The sequence below is a fragment of the Pan paniscus genome, chromosome 7 (genome assembly GCF_029289425.2).
Source record: "Pan paniscus chromosome 7, NHGRI_mPanPan1-v2.0_pri, whole genome shotgun sequence".
Classification (NCBI taxonomy): domain Eukaryota; kingdom Metazoa; phylum Chordata; class Mammalia; order Primates; family Hominidae; genus Pan; species Pan paniscus.
In genome coordinates, this window is record NC_073256.2 from 25521145 (window position 1) to 25545137 (window position 23993).

Sequence of the window (23993 nt, forward strand, 5' to 3'; positions counted from 1 at the left end):
GTGATTGGGGCACAGAGATAAGAGATCGGGGCGTGGTAATAAGGGATCGGGGGGTTCTTGCCCCCTAGAGAAGCGATACTTGCCGCTAAGGGTGAAGGAGAAGGGGTTGGGGGGTTCTTGCCCCCCAGAAAAGCAGAGAAGGGATGGAGACATGGAGAGAAGGAGTTGGGGGGTTCTTGCCCCCCAGAAAAGTGGTACTTGCCGCTAAGGGTGAAGGACCAAGGCAGGCGTCCTTGCGTGGTCAGACACCTCTGAAACGTGGGTGAATTATCAGAGAGGCGTCCCTGCAATGATTAAACACCAAGGGAAGGCTGCCTTCCCTAGTCCATGACTGGCACCGGAGTTTTGGATCCACGGATAAAACGTGTCTCCTTTGTCTCTACCAGAAAATGAAAGGAATTGAAATTAAGAGAAGTGAGAGAGTGAAGGGTGGTGCAAAGATTGAAAGGAGAAAGTGGTTGAGGGATAGTGAGAGAGGTTGGAGAAGAGAGTAAGAAGAGACTGCTTACCCAATTTAAAATTGGTGAGTTGTTCCTTGGGCTGGTGGGTCTGAGGACCTGAGGTCCTAGGTGGCTCTTTTTCACGGAGCAAAGAGCAGGAGGACAGGGGATTGATCGCCCAAGGGAGGTCCCCTCATCCGAGTCATGGCACCAAATTTCATGCGCATCCGTGTGAAGAGACCACCAAACAGGCTTTGTGTGAGCAACAGGGCTGTTTATTTCACCTGGGTGCAGGCGGGCTGAGTCGGAGAACAGAGTCAGCGAAGGGAGACAGGGGTGGGGCTGTTTTATAGGATTTGGGTAAGTAAAGGAAAAATGGGGGTTGTTCTCTGGCAGGAAGGAGTGGGGGTCACAAGGTGCTCAGTAGGGGAGCTTTTGAGCCAGGGTGAGCCAGGAGAAGGAATTTCACAAGATAATGTCATCAGTTAAGGCAGGAACAGGCCATTTTCACTTCTTTTGTGGTGGAATGTCATTAGTTAAGGCAGGAACCTGCCATCTGGATGTGTACGTGCAGGTCACAGGGGATATGATGGCTTAGCTTGGGCTCAGAGGCCTGACGCCAACTATCTATAGTACAGCTAAGTGCATGTACAAAAAAAGTTACTGGAATGCTTAGAATAAGATTGTTTAGTTGTTTTTGCTTCTTTCTACGAGGTTTCTTTTGTCCTTTGAGGTGATGATGAACTTGGTCACACCACAAGTAAAGTCAGAAGTAAGGCAGAGGATGCTCAGTAGGCTGGTTTGATCACCTGAGATCATTAAAAATGGCTGACTGCTGGCTGGGCGCAGTGGCTCACACCTGTAATCCCAGCACTTTGGGAGGCTGAGGCAGGCAGATCACGAGGTCAGGAGATCGAGACCATCTTGGCTAACGTGGTGAAACGCCGTCTCTACTAAAAATACAAAATATTAGCCAGGCTTAGTGGCGGGCGCCTGTAGTCCCAGCTACTCGGGAGGCAGAGGCAGGAAAATGGCATGAACCCGAGAGGCAGAGCTTGCAGTGAGCTGAGATCGCAGCACTGCACTCCAGCCTGGGCGACAGAGTGAGACTCCATCTCAAAAAAAAAAAAAAAAGGCTGACTCCTGACTCCTGACAATATGTGCAAAAATATAAAAGGAAACTAAAAAATACTAACAAATCTCCTTTTAAAATTACTTAAAAAAAAATAATAAAAAGCAGGGCCTTGGAAGTTTTGATTCCTTTTTCCTCTCCTGTTGCAAACTCATGTTGTGGTTTTGGGTGGGTGGTGGAGAGTGTGTCACCAGCAGGCGGCGCTGTCGGCAGTGGCTGGGCCTCTCTCTCCAAGGTGACCATGTCTAGTTTATGAGAAGGGAAGTGGAGGGTGAATAGGTCACGGCCGCCTTTTTTTTCTTTGGCTTTTCTGCTGCCTGGCTATCCTCCTCATCTTCTGCTTTGCGATATCAACACCACTATCTTCTTTATCTGCAGTGCCCTGTTTGCCACCAGGGGCTCTAGCTTCTTCATCTCCACCCTCTTCCTTGCCTCCACCTTCTTCCTCCTCCTCTTCCTCCCCACCTTCTTCCTCTTCTTTGTCCTCCTCATCGTCAGCCTCATCTCCCCATTTTCTTCATTGGAGTTCCCACTAGCAGGGGCATCTCTTCCCCTTTCTCCACCTGCACAACTTGTTTCTTCTCCTTTAAGTGGTTGGTGCTCATCTCAGAGTTGGTGTCCACAGATGGATGTCTGTGACACAGCGGGCTCCCCGGTGATCCCACGTGTTGGATAACAAGAAAGCAAGAGTTTGAGGACTCTGCCAGTAAAATGGGGACAATGCAAAGATGGCTTTTCAGAGCAGCCAGTGGGCACCTGATGACTTTTGAACTCACCAACACTGGCAGTGATTTGATTTTGTGTTCACCTGGCCTTTGGGTTGTTGGGCACGGTGAAGGAGGGTGACAAATGACAGGCAGAAAGGCATCAGATGCACGATTTTGTGAAGATGTAGGACATTTTGTTATTCAAGGAATGTTCAGTTTTGAGTGCGGGTCATTGTTTTTAAAGGAAGGGACATACTTAACATTTTAAGTATTCTATTTTCTTACCTGAAATTTAAAAGAAAGGAAGAAATAAGAGGTCTGGCAGCCCCCACTGCAGAGACTAAAATGTGACAGGCGGGTGAGTTGAGAGGGAAACAGCTGGCTGGTTTGTCTCTGTGGTGGCTTCTATTTTGGGAAAGTTGGTGATCGCCTTGCCTCACTGTTCTGATGTTCTCAGTGGCCTCAGCTGAGCTGCAGTGGAGTGAGGGGTGGAGGAAGCACGAACGGTGACAGTCATTCCAGCTGCCTTGCAATGTGGCAGATGGGAATAAACGCCCATGAACTGGGAGAAGATTTGACGGCTGCCCATTGCTGTGTAAACCTGGCCAAGCCATTTTACACTTCTAAGCCTCAGTAAAAGAGAAATCATTCTCATTGCCCTACCTATTTCTAAAAATCGCATGAGACTCCAAAATTGCAAGCGATATGACATAAAATTGTTTTGGGAACACTAAAGACCTATACAAATATAAGCCCCCATTATTGATTTAGCTGCAGGGTACGTCATTCATACACATGAAGTATGTTATACTCAAAGACTGTATACACGTTCCTGTATCAGCCTGAAATCTGTATTAAGTTTTCTAGATATAAAGAGTCCATTATTTTATGACTGGAATTTTCCTGCTCTATGCACTTGTTTATTATAAAGGTCATGATGGGATTTCATTTTTAACCTGTGTGCGTTTGTGTGTGTGTGTGTGTGTGCAATATCAATAGTAGAAGGAAAAAAAGAAAGGTGACCTAGCCTGGGCAACGTGGAGAAACCCCATCTCTACAAAAGATGCAAAAATTAGCTGGGCATGGTGGCATACACCTATTGTCCTAGCTACTTAGGAGACTTAGGTGAGAGGATCGCTTGAACCCAGGACCTCCAGGCTGCAGTGAGCCAAGATCGCACCACTGCACTCCAGGCTGAGCAACAGAGTGAGAACCTGTCTGAAAAAATAAAAAAGGTGACAAGACCTTCCATAACGTGGATAAGGCCTTACAGATGATCCAGTCCAATTTCCTCAAGTTTTAAAGAAACTGGGTTCCACGGTATTAACTGAATGATTTCAAGATTACACAGCTAGTCTGAGCAGAACTGGGACAGGTCTCCAAGTCAACAAACTCCTGCCCCAGCAGGTTTTTTTACCTCCTTTTGCTTCTTTCACATTTTCTACAATTTTGCCATACATATGAGCACAGAGAGTTATGCTGCAAATACACACACACACACATATATGTATATACATACACAAATATTATATAACATTCTTTCCTCAACAGTGTCCTTCCCCCAAGCAAGAAGTTTCCACTCAACCTTGAACAATTTTACTCAAAGCTTTATGGCTAAAAAAGTGGAGGAAGCAGAGAACATATATCTTCAGAGCAACATCTAATCCAGAATTGCTTTTCTCCTTAGCCCTTAATTAACTTCTTTTTAAATTCAAAATTTTTTTCAGATATATCTAAAATAGTATTATATACAATTGACCTGAGACTGTCTCAGATTTAAAGAAGCGTTTCTGGAAATCTCGCCCGACACCTTCCCTCGCACCTCATGTGGCTGTCCTGCCCTTGGGGAAAGTAGGTTGGGTTTCATAGTTTCTTTCTCTCTCTCTCCTTTTTGGAGACAGAGTCTCATTCTGTTGCCCAGGCTGCAGTGCAATGGCACCATCATAGCTCACTGCAGGCCAGAACCTATGGGCTCAAGTGATCCTCCTGCCTTGGCCTCCGTAGTAGCTGGAAGTACAGGTGTGTGCCATGACGCCTGGCTAGAGACTGTCTTATGAATGCTGAGTGGAGGCTGGATTGGTGGGAGCAATGGCCAATTGCCATAGGGGTCTTTATTGAGCACCAAGCAAAGCAACCTCCTCCCTCGCCTTTAGGGTCCTCATATCCATGCTTGCTTCTCTTCCTAGGATGCATTGTGTCTGAATTTATCTTCTTTCTTTATCTGTGTACATATGTATTGTCTTACTCTCTCTTCATTAGAATGTAAGCTTCCTGAGAGCAGAGAGCTGGCTTGTGTTGTTCACCTGAGTACCTTGAGTGACCAGAGAGTGATTGGCACTCTTTTTAAATTTTTTTAATTTTATTATTGGTTTTTGAGACAGGGTCTCTTTCTGCCACCCAGGCTGGAGTACAGTGGTGCAGTCATGGCTGACTACAGCCTTGACTCCCTAGGCTCAAGCAATCCTCTTGCCTCAGCCCTCCCTAGTAGCTGGGACTACAGGTGTGCACCACCATGCTTGGCTAATCTTTTTATTTTTTATAGAGATGAGGGCCGCGCTGTGTGGCCCAGGCTGGTCTCGAACTCCTGGGCTCAAGCCGTCCTCCCACCTCAGCCTCGCAAAGTGCTGGGATTACAGGCATGAGCCACCACATCGGCCATTTTTAATATTTATTAAAAGGACAAAAGGATTGTGGGGTTAACAGTTTCAACATCTTGATCCATATTCTCAGATCACCTTCCCAAAAATGTCAGAATTCACAATCCCATTAGGAATGTCTAGGAGGATCTTTTCACTTGAATCCTCTCTGAAGCTGGCTATGATAGTTTTTAAAATCCTTGTTAATATGATAGGAAAAATTTTTAAAAGCACTTATATTTTAATTTGCATTTCTTTGTTGCAATGTATTTTAGAAAGATTTTTATTCCAACAGATTTTTAAAAGGTGTGGTAACATTCCGTTATGTCAATACCTCCTTGGTAATCTTCCCTGACAATGCTGGATGGATCAAAGGGGACTGTATCACCCTCTCTTAGTTATGGGCATCAAACACGTTTGAAAGTATTTTGAGAAGTATAAACGAGTTATGCAATCAGAATGACTTCTTTTGCTCAAGATGAGAGTATAGAAGACGATGCTTTCACTCAAATAGCACTTGTAAATTACTCTAATGCTTGCCACCTAAGTGACAAGATCTTTCGTATCTCAGCATCGTGCAATATACACATGTAACAAACCGGCACATGTACCCCCTGAATCTGGAATAAAAGTTGAAATTGTTAAATAAATAGATAAATAAAAAAAGTAAAGTATTACTTTACAAATGTGGGAACAGGAGGAATTATAGAGAAGGAAATGATTACACTATTGCACATATTATTTCCTCCCTGAGTATTTTAACTATTGTAAGTCAACAGAGGAAATTGCAGGTTTTAGAAAGTCGCTCCAGTCATTCTGATTATTGATTAGTTTTGCTTAATTTTAAACAGTCTATTATGACTGGGTGGAGGTGGCTCATACCTGTCATCCCAGCACTTTGGGAGGCTGAGGTGGGTGGATCACCTGAGGTCAGGAGTTTGAGACTAGCCTGGCCAACATGGTGAAACCCTGCCTCTACTAAAAATACAAAAACTAGCTGGGCGTGGTGGCAGGCACCTGTAATCCCAGCTACTTAGGAGGCTGAGGCAGGAGAATCACTTGAACCTGGGAGGCAGAGGTTGCAGTGAGCTGAGATTGCACCACTGCACTCCAGCCTGGGTGACAGAGTGAGACGCCGTCTCAAAGAAAAAACAAAACACCAAACCAAAACTAAAAAGACTATTAAAAAATAACAAAAATTTAAAAAGAAATATATGTCTAAAAATGGAGTAGTCTAAAGAAGCAGGGTGTGGTGGCTCCCACATATAATCCTAGCCCTTTGGGAGGCTGAGGCCAAAGGATGGCTTGAGCCCACGAATTCAAGGCTGCAGTGAGCTATGATCCCACCACTGAACTCCAGCCTGGGCAACAGAATAAGACCTTGTCTCAAGAAAAACAAAAAGGACTCTAAAGATACCTAGTTATATTTAGGATACATTGGCAGGTTCAGAACTACTAGTATGGAACAGAAAGGAAGAAATTGATTGACTCATTTCCCAAGTACTTATTCACCCACGGAACATTCCTAATGAGCACACACAGGAGTCATTGCTCATAAGGATCAATTAGTCCACTTATGCAGTGGAGTCCATCCTTGCAAATGCCCACAGAAAGAGAACATTTGGCGTCTGAAAGAATCTGGTTCAAGTCGCATGTCTGTGGATCAAAGTAAAAATTTAAAAATAATTTTTACTAAAGCTCCATGAACCACGTTTGTAACTTGGGGATGAATTCGTTTGAAATCTCCTTTTTCCTCAGCATTTTTGCAGCCCATGTGTGCAGGGGCGGGCAGGGAATCATGGTGGTGGCCCCGGGTGGCAGGGTTGGGAGCTGGGACAGAGACTTACAAGGGCACCCATGGCTGCCATCACTCTGTACCCCTGCGGAGACTGCAGAGTGAACGGGCTCTATCTTCTCTCCACCCAGTTCTTCTGGCTGTTTTGGTCTGTTGATTTCCAGTTTCCCAAAGCAACATATCTTTCTTGGCCTGTTTGGAAAGAGAACTGTTGCTAAGATTATTGAACTCGCAAGGGAAAGTTCTTGTGTTTACAGCTGTCTAACGCGGGGCATTATTCTAAGCAGATGATTGCATTGTTATAGACAGACATCTACGAGGTCAGTTTTTCCTAACCACTGTAATAAATCTAATGATAACCAGTTAACTTGACAAAGCCATTTCTCAAAGCAGCTTCAGTGTTTGATAAATACTTTTCCTTTTCTGGAATTTCTATTCTAGTTATTACATTTGGGAGTAGAATGCACACCCATCACAAAATGCCTAACCTTTAAGCTCCCACGGTGGAATTCAATATAATTAAAAGCAGCAAGTATTTAAGTTTCTAGTAATGCCAGCTCTATGTGAAAAATTTGGGGAACATCCAAGAAATATAAGTCTTGTAAATGATGTCCTAATTACGAAAAGAAATAAAAACACCTTCTCCAGTTTTCCGTTTCCAGTTTATTCACCTGAGGAATGCTTTCTCCAGATAGGACGGGATAATTGACTTCTTGAACTTGGTACCCCATTCTACAGGGAAACGGGAGAAGTCCTTCCCTGTGGCTCACTCTGTATGGCCGATGCCTTCCTTTAAAGAGTTCAGACTATAGCACCTTCATCACACCTTTAGTTTTTGAGCTCCAACAGGGCAAGGTGATTCAACTTTGGAAACAGAATGACAGAGAGAGACTGGGTGCAGTGGCTCATGCCTGTAATCCCAGCATTTTGGGAGACCAAGGTGGGAGGACTGCTTGAATCCAGGAGTTCAAGACCAGCTTGAGCAACATAGTGAGACCTCGTCTCTACAAAAGACAAACAAAATTAGCAAGCGTGGTGGGGCGTGCCTGTAGTCCCGCCTATTTGGGAGGCTGAGGTGGGAGAATCATTTGAACCTGGGAGGTCGAGGCTGCAGTGAGTGGAGATTGCACCACTGCATTCCAGCCTGGGTGACAGAGCAAGACCCTGTCACACACATACACACACGCAAAAATGACAGAGAGGCAGAATTCTCCTAAGTGGAAATGAAATACAGAATACCATGATTTAGTTTTCCTGTAGTTCTTTCCCTAATGTTTGACAATAGCTTTCCTTTTGGGTGATCAGTGACCTTTGGTTTTACCTCATAGCCCTGTGAGGTTGCCGTGTTGAGTCTTGTTTTCATACCACGTTGACTGTCCTCTCTAGTGGCTTGAAGGTTTTTGTTACTATTTTAAAAAGCTTTATTGATATGTAATTCACATACCATACAGTTCACTCATTTGAAGTGGACATTTCAATATTTGTAAGCCTATTCACAGCATATGCGCAACCATTACCACAGCCAATTTTAGGATAATTTTTTCTTTCTGTTTTTTACTGTGGGGGTTTTGCAGTGAAAACCAGAAAACCTGCTAGACAAATTCCAAAAGAGCTGTAACACGCGATTTCAGAACATTTAATCACCTCAAGAAGAAACCTGAAGGATCCTTCCATTGCCGCCTCTATCTCTGTCCCCTCCAGCCCTCAGAAACAACTAATCTAGGTTCTTTCTTTAAAAAAAAAAAAAAAAATCTTTGAAACCTTCATAAATCAGCCCTATGATTTAAATCTCCATCTCACTCCGCCACTATTTTTGATCAATTCTTCACCAGAGCTTCATCTTGACATGTGCTCTGCCACAGTGCTAAGGAACAGAGTGACCCCCCACCCCACTCCCAACAGAAGCAGCCCCAGAGAGAGAAGCAGAGGGTCAGGGTCAGGGTCAGCACCGAGTGTGCTCGCGTGAACTGCAAGTCTTGACTTAGTCTTGAGGACCTCCTCAGCCTTGCACCCCTTCCTTCGGCAACACCTGCCGGGATGCGTCTTTCGGCCTCCTCTGAAGTACAAAAACATTTTGTGGTCTAGCTGCTCACTGTATTTTCACTCTGTGGTTTTCTTTAATTTACACCCCTCTTCTACTCTGCTGGCCTTCAGGATTTTTTTATTTTTATTCACCACACTCATCAGGGAACAAATGCATAATCCTTCATCTGGCTTCTGCTGTCAGTCAGTTTGAATCTTGGTTGCCTTCTCAGCCATAAACTTTATCACCTGGCCTCATGCCTTCGGCTTTGTCCTTGATTTTGGAAGCGCAGTGAATCAACATTATTTATCTTTGAAGAAGGCAGTATCTTAACCACCACATAGTAGCATTAATCTGTCAAATCATCCCGAACATGCAAGACACTATTTGTTATTGAAGAGGAGACTTCTTTATTGAAGGATATTGTCTACTCTTAGTAAAGTATCTCAACTTATGATCCCCAATACTTCCAAGAAGGGTAAGCGTGAGAGAAGATACAGTTGGGGGTGTCTGGGGGGAGGTTACCGATGGACAGGTTAGCAAATAGAGCATTGTAAAGGAGATCAGTGAAGTAAGATTTTCATAAAATAACAGGTAGAATTTTGGTGAGTTTTCCAGTTCAATTTTTAACCATTCCATATTCAAATATTGTTTTGAAGAGGCATTAACTCAGGCTTTAAAAAATGTTGCTGAATCAGTGTGCAGGAGGGTGAAAAATATTTTTTAAATGTCGCTGAAAAATTATATTCTTCTGGTATGAAATAATTATATGCTTCTGGTATGAAATAATTATATTCTTCTGATATTAGAAAGCCTCTTATTTCTTAAACAGGCTTAAACATATTTCAATTAATCTTTCTCTATGCAATCAGGACTCTAAAGACTGACATGAAACTACGTAGAATCCAGTACACCTTTTGTTTAGGGTCTTTTACTTATGCACAACTAACTTCTTAAAAAAGTCAAACCCTTTAAAATACCTTATAAAAGACTAAGTAAACATTGTACTTTACAAAAATTTTATTATTTTTAAAATTTATTTTTTAATTTTTATCCTTACAGAGGAGGTCTTGCTATGTTGCCCAAACTGGTCTTGAACTCGCAGGCTCAAGCAATCTTCCTGCCTTGGCCTCCCAGAATGCTGGGATTACAGGTGTATAAGCCACCGCACCCAGCCATACTTTTTTGTGTGTGTTATTTTTTCGTTTTTGTTTTTTTGAGACATGGTCTTGCTCTGTTGCCCATACTGGAATACGATGGTGCAATATCGGCTCACTGCAACCTCCGCCTCCCAGGTTCAAGTGATTCTCCTGCCTCAGCTTCCCGAGTAGCCTGGATTACAGGCACCCGCCACCATGCCTGGCTAATTTTTTTCTTTTTCAGTAGAGACAGAGTTTCACCATGTTGGCCAGGCTGGACTTGAACTCCTGACCTCAAGTGATCTGCCCTCCTCAGCCTCCCAAAATGCTGGGATTACAGGCATGAACCACTGCACCTGATCCATATTTTTAAATTTAAATTTAAGTTTTTATTTTTGAGACAAGGTCTTGCTCTGTCACCCAGGCTGGAGTGCAGTGGCAAGAACATGGCTCGCTGTAGCCTTGACCTCCTGGGCTCAAGCAATTCTCTGCCCTCAGTCTCCTGAGTAGCTGAGACTACAGGTATATACTATTATGCCCAGCTAATTTTTTGTAGAGCTGAGGTCTCACTTTGTTGCCCAGGCTGGTCTCAAACTTCTGGACTCAAGTGATCCTCCCGTCTTGGGCTTCCAAAGTTGCTGGGGTTACAGGCGTGAGCCACTGCGCCCAGCCAGTACTTTATATTTATTGTGCCTGCATTTATATGGGAACTTCCTGTCATATTTCCTTTTTAAAAATTTCTCAATTCCTAAAACCTTAATTAATAGGGCACATCATCCTCTGAGGTTGTGAGTCCTTCTAAGGGAAAAGCGGTATCTCCTGGTGTGGTCTGGTGTGGTCTTAATCTTCAGTGTCACAAGAGCAAGCCTGCCCCCACCAGCGCCACAGTGAGGTGACACAGAAGAGCGCCGGGCACCACGTGTTTACTTGCATTCCTCTGGTCCCGTGGAAGCCCATTATTCCTTTCCTGAATCGTATCTGAGCCAAAGGCCCTATATGGCCAAGATTCCCTGTTCGGTGATGAAATGCCAGCACATGACATTCTTTCTAATGAGTCACAGTCAATAAAAAATGTTTTCTAAATGAATCTGAGTATGTCTCCACACCAAGCAACACAGAAGAAAAGTCTTATCAAACCAAAACATCTTATCAGCTGAGCCCAGACAGACCTTTCAGTTTTGCAAGCAAAGTGAAATGCGTTCCCACACAAAGCGAAAACCCAGTCTCTCCTTAGTTTTCCTTGGATACATGTGTTATATACTATGAGGAAATGAGGGAGACATGTATTGGGAAATATTTTCAGGGTTTGGAGACTGTTAAGAGATTACCAAGGAGTTTGTGTACAATAATAAGAACACAGCTAAAGACATTCACTTTTGAGAGCCTCCATGTAAACATTAGGTTAATATCACATGCTGAACATGCCTTTTTTTTTTTTTTTGCAATTCTTTATTTTCATTATGAACATGGTCTTTACATGGAATAGCACTGACCCTATTATTAGAAGTGGAAATCTATTAGCCATGCATTTTGTTGTTGTTGTTGCTTCTAAAGAGACTTACAGGGGGCTTAGGAAAGCCACAAAGAATCCCCATGGTGTGCACACATCAACCACAGACAGGTTAACCCTTCAGGCTCAGGGAAAATGAACATGAACTGAAGAAATAAAATGTAATGATCACCCAGAGGTTAACTATTAGGTTAACTATTACAGTGAAAGAGAAAAATAATCTTAAAATTTTTTTTATTTATTATTTTTTATAGAGACAAGGTCTTGCCATATGCCCAGGCTGGTTTTGAACTCTTGGGCTCAAGCCATCCTCCTGCCTCAGCCTCTCAAAGTGTTGGGATTACAGGGGTAAGTCACTGCACTTGGCTTTTTTTTGGAGACAGGGTCTCATTGTGTCACCCAGGCTGGAGTGCAGTGGCACAATCATGTACTCATGGCTCACTGCAGCCTCAGTCTCCTGGGTCCAAGTGATCCTCCTGCCTCAGCCTCCCAAGTAGCTTGGGACTACGGGTGTATTCCTCCATGCCCAGCTAATTTTTGCTGCTGTTGTTGTTTTGTAGAGGCGAGGGCTCACTTATTGCCCAAGCTGGTCTCAAACCCCTGGGCTCAGGTGATCCTCCTACCTCGGCCTCCCAAAGTGTTGGGATTACAGATGTGAGCCACTGTGCCCAGCCAGAAAAAAGAAAATCTGAGGAAAAAATACAAGCAAGCCATGTATACACAGTTTTGTCCCCTAAAACTACGGTACAGAAGAGAGGGTATAAATTACAGGACTGGCATCCATAAAATTCCCTAAGGGAAAGATATACAACATCTAGGGTTCATCTGTAAGTCAAAGCAAACCCAAGTCAGAATGAGGTGAAGGATTTAAATATGACCAAGGTGCCAACATGTAAATGATACCATAGACAAGTGAGAACTCATCTGGGCCTTGAACTTGACTTTCTCTCAAGTACTCCCAATAAAGTTACCCAGTAAGGAAAAGAGGTGGGTGGGGGATTAAGTTCTTTTTTGCCCATCAAGAGTTTGTTTGTTTAAATTATCCATTGCCTTTGGTAATACCATGTGCTTCTCTTTCTGTGGGAGAAACTACATAATATCCAGAGAAGGGTAACTAGAATGGTGGAAAAGCCACTTCAGTGAGAAATGGCTGAAAAACTGGGCATATTTAACAAGAAGAGAAATCTGAATGAGGACAAGAGGGCTGCCAAGAATCTTTAGGGGGAAGCGGGGATGTGTGTTCTCCTGTAGTGCTGCAGAAGGCAGGGCTGGGACCACAGGAGAGCTGCCCCACCTTTGAAGGATCTCTCTGGGGCAGAGTTGATGATTTAGAAGATAGGGATTTATTATACGGCCACACCAGTGGAAGGTGGGGACATGGGAATAAAACCGAAGGTGAGGTAGAGATGGCTGTTAAAGAATGTGGACTTCACAGCTTTCGCTGCCTCCATGCTCTTCCCCTTCCGATCTACCTCATACGCATACCAGTGTTACTTATCTGCTGGTCAGAATGTTTATTAGCTACCCATTACCTACTGAAGTATGCTGAAACTCCTTTTCCTGGTATTCAAAGCTTTCTGTGGTTTTACACTTCTTTTTCAGCCATATCATCAGATTAATAATTTTCTCATGTTCTCCAGTTCTTAAATGTGACATGCATTTCCCTGCCACATTCCTTCCCTGCTTAATTCCTGCCTGTTGAAAACCTTCAGGGCCCAGCAAAAATTCCACCTGTTTCATGAAACCTACGTAGAGGCAAAGGGAACTTTGCTTTACCTTCTGAAGGTTCAGTAATTTGAGTCTCTGGAAGAAACTCACAATAGACAGGTTAACAGGAGAAAAGGCATACAAATTTATCATGTGCCCATGCGCACAGGAGCCGCACAAACTGTGACTCAGAGGAGGACCAGCTGACTGACGCTTTTATACCCCACAGAAAAAAATAGGGGCTGGGGGCTCCTGGAGGGTGGTGGTGATGAGATGTGGGAGACAGAGGGGCAGAAATGCACTATGAACAAAGGCTGCTTTATCTGCTTATAATGCAGAGAAAGTGTCTCAGGCAGCAGCCCTCAGAGGAATACATTGGTAGCCCATGGTAAAAGTCTCTCTGAGCAAGAGGTCAGACCTTTAGTCTATTCTCCTGAGTTAAGCTTCCCTGGCCGATGATTGCATTCCTCTGGAGGAACTTCCCTTAGTCAGATAAGAGAGGACTAGAGAAAGCTCTTCTCTGCATTTGCCACTCCCCAGGTACTCTCAGTTTGAAGTCCAAAGCAGCATATTTGGGGAATTTTTTTCTGAGCCCCAACACCGACCCCATCCAACCTTTCTTTATGCCAGGGGAATGCGCTGCTTTCTTCCTGTGTTCCCATAATACTCTCATGGTCTTTGTGACACTGATCCAGCCTATCTTTTTTTCTTTTTTCTTTTTCTTTTGAGACAGAGTCTCGCTTTATCAGCCAGGCTGGAATGCAGTGGCGTGATCTCAGCTCACTGTGACTTCCACCTCCTGGGTTCAAGTGATTCTCCTGCCTCAGCCTCCCGAGTAGCTGGGACGACATGCATGCGCCACCACACCTGGCTAATTTTTGTATTTTTAGTAGAGACAAGGTTTCACCATGTTGGTCAGGCTGGTCCTGAACTCCTGACCTCAAGCAATCCACCCACTTTGGCCTCCCAAAATGCTGGGAATACAAGTGTGAGCCACCACACCTGCGCTACCGCCCTGTGTTTTTTCTAATTAGGTATCTGTATAGCATTTTTTTTTTTAGCTCATACAGTATTTTTACAAACACAAGTATTACCCACCTGGGAGAGTAGTATTCCCATTTCACAGATAACTCAGGTTTTGAGAGTTTAAGCGACTTAACCATAACCATAGAGCTAATACTTGGTAAGGGTGGAATTCAAACTCAAGTTTTTTAACCCAAAGTGCAGACTCTGCTTCCCCTCACACTGTTGTGAGGGTGTTTTTTAAGTCTAATCAATATGACAGAGATTTTCAAATTCTGAAGTGCTACCCAGATCAAAAGAGGGTTTTATCCATTAGACTGCAGCCTTGTGGAAGCCAGAGACCAAGTCATTTTCATCTGTGCATATAAATGCATATTCTCAGGTCCACCCAGACCTGCTGAATCAGTGACTCCAGGGTGGGGTCCAGCAGACTTTGTTACAACAAAGCCTTCCAGGTATCTGCTGCATGCTCAAAGTCTGAGAACCAAAACTGTAAGAGAAGATTATCTTTTTTCTCTTCTTTTTTTTTTGTGGGGCCCGTGCCCTACAGAGACTACAGGGGCATTATGGGATCATTAACAAGTACACAAACCTCAATTCTCAGAGGAGAGAATCGCTACTAGTGCTGAGTGAGCAAAGATTTTATCAGGATAAAAAAAATTTAAAGACTAACCTGGCAAGATTATGAGCTCTAAGGGGTGTTGTCTTACCTGGAAGGCAGGTGTCAAGTGAAGCTTTGAGTGGAGAAGGCAAGAAGACAGGATGTTGAAAGGAAAATTCTTTATGGGTGTCAGAAAAACTCATAGGGAGGGGAAAAAAGATTTATTAGGGAATTTTAATATGAGAAAGAAATGACACTTTTGTAAAAAAGCCTATTTACTGAAAATTGCTGACAGCAGGCCTTTGGTAAAAGGGTGGAACAATGGGGAGGAGTAGCAGATGTTGAGAGTCGAAGATGAAGCACTGAAGGCAAGGGTAAGCCCTGATCTCCGGAGAAGAGCTTTGAGTTCCTGTGAGCATTTGATTCCGGAAAACACTAACATGAGTTCAGCTATAGACTGTTTTCATTTTCCCTAAACAAATGCATTGTTCTAAAGAAGAAAACAAATACATGTGAAGGGTTCCTGGTTTCTTGAAGCTATTTTGAATAATGCAAAAATGTTGGTTGTGGCTCTCATTTAAAATGTGTCCAGAATGGGCTAGCAAAAAAGAGGAGCTTGCTAAAGTTCAAATGACTGTGTCGATCTAAAAGAAAGAAGCTGAGGCCTAAAATATAACTGGAATAGTTTAGCCAAAGTGAGGACAGCTGCTGGGAAGACTCAGCCCCCAGGTAGCCTTGGATATGAATTCCATTCGATCTTTGTTACGAGCAGGTCTGTTTGTTTTTTGAGACAGGGTCTCACTGTCATCCAGGCTGGAGTGCAGTGGATCATGGCTCACTGCAGCCTTGACCTCCCCAGGCTCAGATGATCCTCCCACCTCAGCCTGTAGAGGAGCTAAGACTATAGGTGCACACCACCAGGCCTGGGTAATTTTTGTATTTTTTGTAGACGCAAGGTTTTGCCATGTTGCCCAGGCTGGTCTTGAACACCTAGGCTCCAGCAGTCCTCCAGCCTTGGCCTCTCAAACTGCTGTGATTACAGGTGTGAGCCACTATGCTTGGCCCAGAAGCAGGTTTTTAAAGACAAAAAAAAAAAAAAAAAAAGTTTGAGTGACAGGGAGTAGGCTGATACAAAGTTGTTTGTCAGGAGCTGTCTTACAGGAATAACACTGATTAGTGATTGGGTGTACATTGTTAGGCTATAGGGTGTGGTTATAGTGTTTGATGTGGCATTATTAGGTTACTTTACAGCTACTTGTGGTAATAGAAAGCAGTTTTAAGAGGGGAGTAGGATGTGATTGCTGTCTCATTTTAATGTCTCCCTGGGCCTGATAATTTAAGAGGACTTGCATTCCTCAGATCAAAGTCCATTTACTTTCTCAACTGTATAACCCAAGTAGCCTGACTAGATGTACCCTGCCAGTGTCTAGGAGCCTCTGTTGTCCATGTTCATGTGATGTCCTGACAGGATGGCTTGTGATGAGTCTGCCCTCTGAGTGACAGTGACATTTCTCCTTGCAGCCTGGCAGTAAGAACCAGTTAGCAGACAGAGACATGAACAGCACATATGCTAGGCTGCCTAGAGGAGATGAGGCAGAGAGGCCTTGACACTTCTCCAGTTCCTGAGGCCACACTGCACACCTTTGTGAAGTGCAGCACCCCTGCCCTGATTTTCCTGCAGGTTTTCACAAGGTTCATGTTCACCCGTTCCACCTTGCTATTGCCTTATTCCCCATTGTCTCTTGTTTTCTAGATGTGTCTTTGGGTTCTAGCAGCACAGAACTCTGAGTGTGGAATCGTCACCAGTGTGGACCTTGGCCACTTCTTCATTTGCCCCTCCCCCAAGGCACCACTCACTCGGCTCCTGCAGGAACAAGCATTTAGTGCAGATATCAGCTAAATGGGGGGTGGAGGGCAGCGGTGCAAAGAATGGGGCAGACAGCACAGCCCAGAATTGGCTACTACTTAAGATTTAATGCTATACTGAAATGTTCACTGACAAAATATGCTATCTGGATTTATTAGTCCAGTCTCACACTGCTATAAAGATACTACTTGAGACTGGGTAATTTATAAACAAAAGAGGTTTAATTGACTCACAGTTCCTCATGGCTGGGGAGGCCTCAGGAAACTTAACAATCATGGTGGAAGGTGAAGGGGAAGCAAGGCACGTCTTACATGGCAGCAGGTGAGAGAGAAAGCAGGGACAACTGTCTTTTATAAAGACCATCAGATCTCGTGAGAACCCACTCACTATCATGAGAACAGCCTGAAGGAAACCACCCCTGTGATCCAATCACCTCCCACCAGGACCCTCTGTTGACACATGGGGATTACAATTTGAGATGAGACTTGGGTGGGGACAGAGAGCCAAACAATATCACTGGAGATTCTTTCAAGATAATCCATGGGAGAAAGGTGAGTGAGTGGGGCATTTTAGATGAAACAAGATTGCCTGTGCATTAATAATTGTTGAAGCTGCCAAGGGTGCATTGAGGTTCTTTATACTAGTCTGGTTACTTTTGTACATACTTGAAATTTCCCACAATAAATTATTTTTTTTTCAAAGTGGATGCTGGAATCCCTCAGGCATTGCCAGCTCAGCCATTTTCTCTCCGGCCATCCTTCCCCTGATATGTTCCCTGGGATCCCTCTTCCCCTCTGCTACCCATTTCTTCACTCTCTTTCTTTCTATGGCTCTCAGAATTCTTGTCTTCCCTACCTAAAGGGAACACTTAAAACAACTCCCATTTCTTCCTTTCTTCTTCTTCTTCTTTTGTTTTTGTTTTTTTTGGTTTTTGTTTGTTTGTTTGTTTTAAGGAGCAGGGAGTTTAATAGGCAAGAAAGAAGGGGGAAGAAAGAAAGAAGCTCCGCTGTACAGAGACAAAGGGAGGGGTGCTCCAAAGCCAAGAGAGGGAACCCCCACAACTCCCATTTCTTATGAAAAACAAGCAATTTAATTATTCTATGTCTAGACTTCTCATTAGCCTGCACTGGAAGACCAAATAAACCCATTAATATTGTTTTTCTGAGCAAAAGTTGTTCTCTCTGTATGAAGAACTCTGCCTTCATCTTAGTCCATCTGGACCCTGCAGCCAACTTTTAAAGTCACTGTATCCCCCCACCCCATTAGAACTCTAATATTTGTTTAACCTCAGAGTAGAATGGAAAGCATGAATGGCAGATATTTCTTACGACTCCAGGAAGTGAAGTTTAGTCTCTTTCTAGAACCTTCCATCAGGTGAGGTCCACTATGAGCCTGGTTTAGAGGGGAAGGAGAATGGAGACCCTCACAATGTCCTAAGACTCTTGTTTTCTTTGTTTTTCTTGTTTTCCTCTTACTCCTTTTACCAGAACTTCTGGCAAGTAACATGTTGACTCATGGTGTTTTATCACTTCCTTCCTCTGGCTCACGTCCAGTAGAGATGCTAATGAGTTGCCAAGTCACCAGTAGGCAGGAAAAGACAGAAGGGCTTCTCTGCCATGGAAACTTGATCATCTGGTGTTAATATTCTGAAAATGACATTCACAAAATGAGAGTTAAGCTGGATGACAAGGTATCTCCTGCTTTCTGGCATGAAATCATTCTTCCTTTGTTTCCTTTGAAGTCCATATCTGTGTAAAAGGTGCAACAGCAGGAATGATCTGTACTTCTTGGGGGTCTTAATCTCTGCTGTGTTGAAAGGATATTGAAAGAAATGGATGAGAACCTACATCTGGGGTCCTCATCTTAGAAAGTAGGCACCTGCTTGGGAACACTTAGGCAAATGGATTCTCTCCTTCCCCATTTCCCTTCAGGGGCCAGAAGGTCAGACAGAAAGTCCACCCTTGAACCTATCTAAGGTCTAGGAGAAAGTCTTTCTAGAAACATAGAGAAAGTGAATGATGAGATGCCCGAAGAGTCATAATTGCAAGAGTCCTGTCTAGTCAGTTCAGGGTGAACTAAGACATGGAATGCATTGGAGAAAAGTGGGGATGATGGAATATCCTAAATTTTGTAAGTCATAAAAGTAGGGTTACCAGATAAAATATGGAATATCTACCTTAGTGTGAACTTCAGGTAAACAACAAATAAAATTTTAACATAGGCATTTCCTCAATATTGCATGGGACATAAGTATACTAAAAAAATGTATTTGCTATTTATCTGAAATTTAATTTTAACTGGGGCCCTGCATTTTTTATTTGCTGATAACCCTAGAAAAGCCCAGCCAAACAGAGCTTTTATCGCTCCATTGAATGTAACAAGTGGTCACTGCGCATTTGTCAGGGGGAAGCAAAGTCAATGACTGTGGTAATAATCCCTTATCTTGATCTACTTTCACTGAAAAATATTACTGCTTTTATTCCTTTTGGAATGTTGCTAAAACAATGGCTGTGCTCTGACGGTAACTTCCATCCAAAGATCTCTTATTACATGGTATATGCTCCCTAAAGAAAGCATACCGTAACAAGAGAAAGCATACCATCTAGGGGTCAGAAATCGATGTTTATCTCCATTCTTTTTCTTTCTGCTTTTGATGCCTTATAAATTTTTATCTCTTTATTAAGGAAAAATTTAAACATATACCAAAGAAGAGAGAACAGTGCGATGAACCACCTTGTACTCAGTATCCAGCCTCAGCAATCATCAACTCATAATCAATACTGCCTCATGATGCTCACTTTGGCAGCACATATACTAAAATTGAAATGATACAGAGTTTTGCATGGTCCATGTTAAAAAAAAAAAGGCGGGGGGGGAAGAATACTGCTTCGTGCTTGGCACAGTGGTTCATGCCTGTAATCCCAGCACTTTGGGAGGCTGAGGTGGGAGAATTGTTTGAATCCAGAAGTTCAAGACCAGGCAGGACAACAAAGCAAGACCCTGTCTCTATAATTTTTTTTTCTTTTTTTTTGAGACAGAGTCTCGCTCTGTAGCCCAAGCTGGAGTGCAGTGGTGTGATCTTGGCTCACTGCAAACTCCGCCTCCTGGGTTCATGCCATTCTCCAGCCCCAGCCTCCTGAGTAGCTGGGACTATAGGCACCTGCCACCATGCCTGGCTAATTTTTTGTATTTTTAGTAGAGACGGGGTTTCATCGTGTTAGCCAGGATGGTCTCGATCTCCTGACCTCATGATCAACCCGCCTCGGCCTCCCAAAATGCTGGGATTACAGGCGTGAGCCGCCGCGCCCAGCCTAAAATTTGTTTTTTTAGATTTAGCCTGGTGTGGTGGTGTGCACCTGTAGTCCCAGCTACTTGGGAGGCTGAGGCAGGAGGATCACCTGAGCCTAGGAGTTGGAGGTTGCAGCAGTGAGCTTTCATGGCATTACTGCTTTCCAGCCTGGGAAACAGTGAGACTGAGACCCTGTCTCAAAGAATACCGCCTCATCTATTCCACCACATTTTTGTCCATTCCAACTACATTATTTTGAAATGAATTCCAGAGAGCTGGACTTTATTGCTTTGTAACTTTCTACTTCTCACTGTACCTTTTCTTTGCCAGTAGTGGAATTGTATGGAGAGTGGCTGCCCCAAACCTGAACATTTGTTGCCCCACGTTTATCATTGTATAGTTGCCTGCCTTCCCGATATCAAATCCCCAAATTTGCATTTTCCAGCCTCCCTTAACTCCACAGCTCAGACACTCAACTTCAGTTTTGAAAGTCAGACCCTCTTGGTGCAAGATTTTGACTAGGACTTGGGCTTGGAGGAAGCGGGAGGGGTTGGGTGCACGCCATCAGGTCAGCTCTGCAATGGCATTCTGGGGACTGCTCCTGGAAGATGACCCAGGAAAATATTCCTCCCTCTTTTTCCAAGGAGTTTGTGAGTACCCTAACTACATTAATAAAGCCCTTCCTTTACACACTAGCTAGAGGGATTCCACTGACTTTTACCAGATAGCTGGACTGATACAAAAGCTGATCATTCTAACCTTCTGAAGAAGCCGAAGTGGAGAGGTGTACACAAGTACTTCAGTCGCTCAGGAGAAAAATGTTGTGATTTGTATGAATATGATGATTTATTAAGTATGGGTTTATGGGACCACCCTATAGCAGTCGTTTCCAAAATGTAATCCCCCCTGCATCCCCCTCCAGCCCACCAACCAACAGCATCAACATCGCCTAGAAACTTATATAAATTCAGAGTCTTGGACCTATTCCCAAGACCTCATGAATCAGAAACTTGGGGGTGGGGCCTACTAATTTGCTTTGTAACAAACCCTAGGTGTTTTACATCAGCAAATTGCAGCCTGAGGGCTACATTCTGTGCCCACCGCTTTTTTTGTTTTTCTTTCTGTTTTTGTTTGTTTGTTGTTGTTGTTGTTTTGAGACTGAGTCTTGCTCTGTCACCCAGGCTGGAGTGCAATGACATGATCTCGACTTACTGCAAACTCTGCCTCCTGGGTTCAAGTGATTCTCCTGCTTCAGCCTCCCAAGGAGATGAGATTACAGGCTTATACTTCCATGCCTGGCTAATTTTTGTATTTTTAATAGAGACAGAGTTTCACCATGTTGGCCAGGCTGGTCTTGAACCCCTGACCTCAAGTAATCACCTGCCTCAGCCTCCCAAAGTGCTGGGATTACAGGCCTGAGCCACCGCGCCCGGCCCTACCATCTTTTTTAATAAATAAATTTTTACTGGAACACAGCCACACTCATTCATTTATGTATTGCCTCTCTCTGCTTGTGTACTAAACTTGTAGAGTGTCGTGGTTGTGATAGAGACTGTAATGGCCCACAAAGCCTACAGTATGTACTATCTGGCCCTTAACAGAGAAAGTTCAGGGCCCCTGATTTAGATTCACTCTAAGTGATAAGACAGTAAAAGTTAGAGGAGGAGTCAATAAGAATTAAACAGGAATATGTGACACTAATTTATAACAAAGTATAGCTGTTGGGATTGGTGTCCATAAAATGGTGGTCTTTCCTTAGCTGAGGTCTGTGAGACGCAGAACAGCAGGTTTTTTCTAACTTGTTAATGGCAGTCTCCATGCTGAGGACAAATTTAGCAAACTCTTATTTGATGAAGATGCCTTTTTTAAAGTGTGTGCATAAGCTTGCATGTGTTGGTTTGTGTGTATCTAGAAGATAATCTCTTGAGCAACCAGGAGGAATCACAAAAAAGAGAATTTTATCCTACTATTAGGAAATAACTCCCGTCCTCTTTCAAGTCCTTATTTGTTTGTCTAGACTGCGGCATTTACCATGAATGCTAAAAAACAGGGATAGTGGGCCAGGTGTGGTGGCTCACACCTATAATCCCAGAACTTTGGGAGGCCAAGGTGGACAAATTGCTTGAGCCCAGGAGTTCAGTACCAGCCTGGACAACATGGTGAGACCACCAATGCTACAAAAATACCAAAAATTAGCTGGGCATGGTGGCCTGCACCTGTGGTCCCAGCTACTCAGGAGACTGAGGTGGGAGAATAACTTAAGCCCAGGAGTTTGAGACCAGCCTGGGTAATATGGCAAAACCCCATCTCTACAAAAAATACAAAAACTAGATGGGTGTGTTGATGTGCACCTGTAGTCCCAGCTACTCTGGAGGCTGAGGTGGGAGGATCTCTTGAGCCAGGGAGGTCGAGGCTGCAGCAAGCTGAGATCACGCCACCTCACTCCAGCCTGGGTCACATTGATACCGTGTCAAAACTAGCCAACCGACCAACCAATTCATTCTGTTTGACCCATAGTTTGACTCTTAAGAATGCACTGTAACAAAATAAGTAAGGATGTGTTGAATATTATAGCAACAAGCCTGTTGGTTTCAGCACTGTTTATAACAGTAAAAAATGAAAAGCAGCCTAAATGTCCTACCTAATCAATGTGGTTAACTGTGATATACGCATATTATGGAATATTATGTGGCCATTAACATGATGTTGTGAAAACATACATATTGGCTTGGATAAATACTCATACTGTTGACTGAGCAATAGTGTCAAACCATTATTCTGTATGTTTTCCTGCAATGGACTTACTATTATGTATACCCATTTATATGCCTACATTATAATCTATAAGTGTACACAGGAAAATTCTCTAAATTTTAACTAGTTTTAAACTAGTTAGTGCTGGGCGGTAGGATTATGAGTAACTTCGACCTCCTTCTCACCTTCTCGTCTTATTTTTTTTTTAAGTTTTTTGAATTTTACTTTAAGTTCCGGGATACATGTGCAGAATGTGCAGGTTTGTTACCTAGGTGCATGTGTGCCATGGTGGTTTGCTGCACCCACCAACCCATCATCTAGGTTTTAAGCCCCACATGCATCTAGTATTTGTCCTAATGCTCTCCCTCCCCTTGCCCCCCCCCACCTTCATCTTATTTTTATTTATTTTTAAATTATATTTATTATTTATTTATTTATTTTTGAGATGGAGTTTCACTCCTGTTGCCCAATCTGGAGTGCAATGGAGCGATCTTGGCTCACTGCAATCTCCGCCTCCCGGGTTGAAGCCATTTTCCTGCCTCAGCCTCCCTAGTAACTGTGGATTACAGGTGCATGTCGCATGTCACCATACGTGGCTAATTTTTTTTTTTTTTTTTGTATTTTTAGTAGAGACAGGGTTTCAACATGTTGGCCAGGCTGGTCTGGAACTCCTGACCTTAGGCCCACCTCGGCCTCCTAAAGTGCTGGGATTACAGGCTTGAGCCATTGCACCCTGCCCTTATTTTTATTTTTATTTTTTATTTTTTTTCCAGTGATCATGTATTCCTTGTGTAATTATATGTGTTTTAATGCACATGCAGATACAGACATCTTAGTTTGGAGATGTAACAACATATTTCAATAGATAAATTTAGATCCCCTACTTTCTGCTCAAGTTGACATAAATGTCCTCCCCATGCAGCTGGGTGGGAGCATCAGGCCCCACAAGAGTTGCAGGTTCTCTACTTTCGCAGAGAGGGAAAGGGGCAGATTCAGGTAGGGACAACACATTAAGGACCCCTTGCTTCTTCCTCATTTCCTGGGTGGGATGGTCAATCACCCCAGTATGCCTGGAAGTGAGGGATTTCCCAGGATACAAGACTTTCAGTACAAATAAGGAAAATCCCAGGCAAACTGGGTCCAGTTGATCATCCCATTCCTGGCAGATTTAAAAAGAATGGCATATACGCCTACAGGTGCACAGAGCTACATGTGTGACTCACACTGCGGTATGTGGTTTCATGAGAAGTTACTTATGAAATCATCGCTGATTTCTGATCCTCATGGCCAGGAAAGGAGAGAAAATCAGCAGGGTTGAGGTCAGTTCAAAAAGGAGGCCTTCTAATCCCAAAGAAAGGAGAATCCATTTC

General features: G+C 43.5%; 1 long non-coding RNA gene and 1 other non-coding gene across 6 annotated transcripts in view; one reads left to right on the forward strand and one right to left on the reverse strand.

Annotated features, from left to right (window-relative positions):
* Positions 1–23993, forward strand: part of LOC134730956 (uncharacterized) — a 45592-nt gene that overhangs the window by 6488 nt on the left and 15111 nt on the right. For 3 of the 5 annotated variants that reach the window (XR_010112900.1, XR_010112896.1, XR_010112898.1), the window contains 2 exons: positions 11637–11730; positions 16467–22196. This is a non-coding gene — a long non-coding RNA (uncharacterized LOC134730956). Of the gene's footprint in view, positions 1–11636; positions 11731–16466; positions 22197–23993 lie in introns of those variants that run through there. The other 2 variants (XR_010112897.1, XR_010112899.1) reach the window with 1 other exon arrangement.
* Positions 8272–8333, reverse strand: LOC112438832 (U7 small nuclear RNA). The gene has a single exon (XR_003027153.1). It is a non-coding gene; the product is annotated as a U7 small nuclear RNA (small nuclear RNA).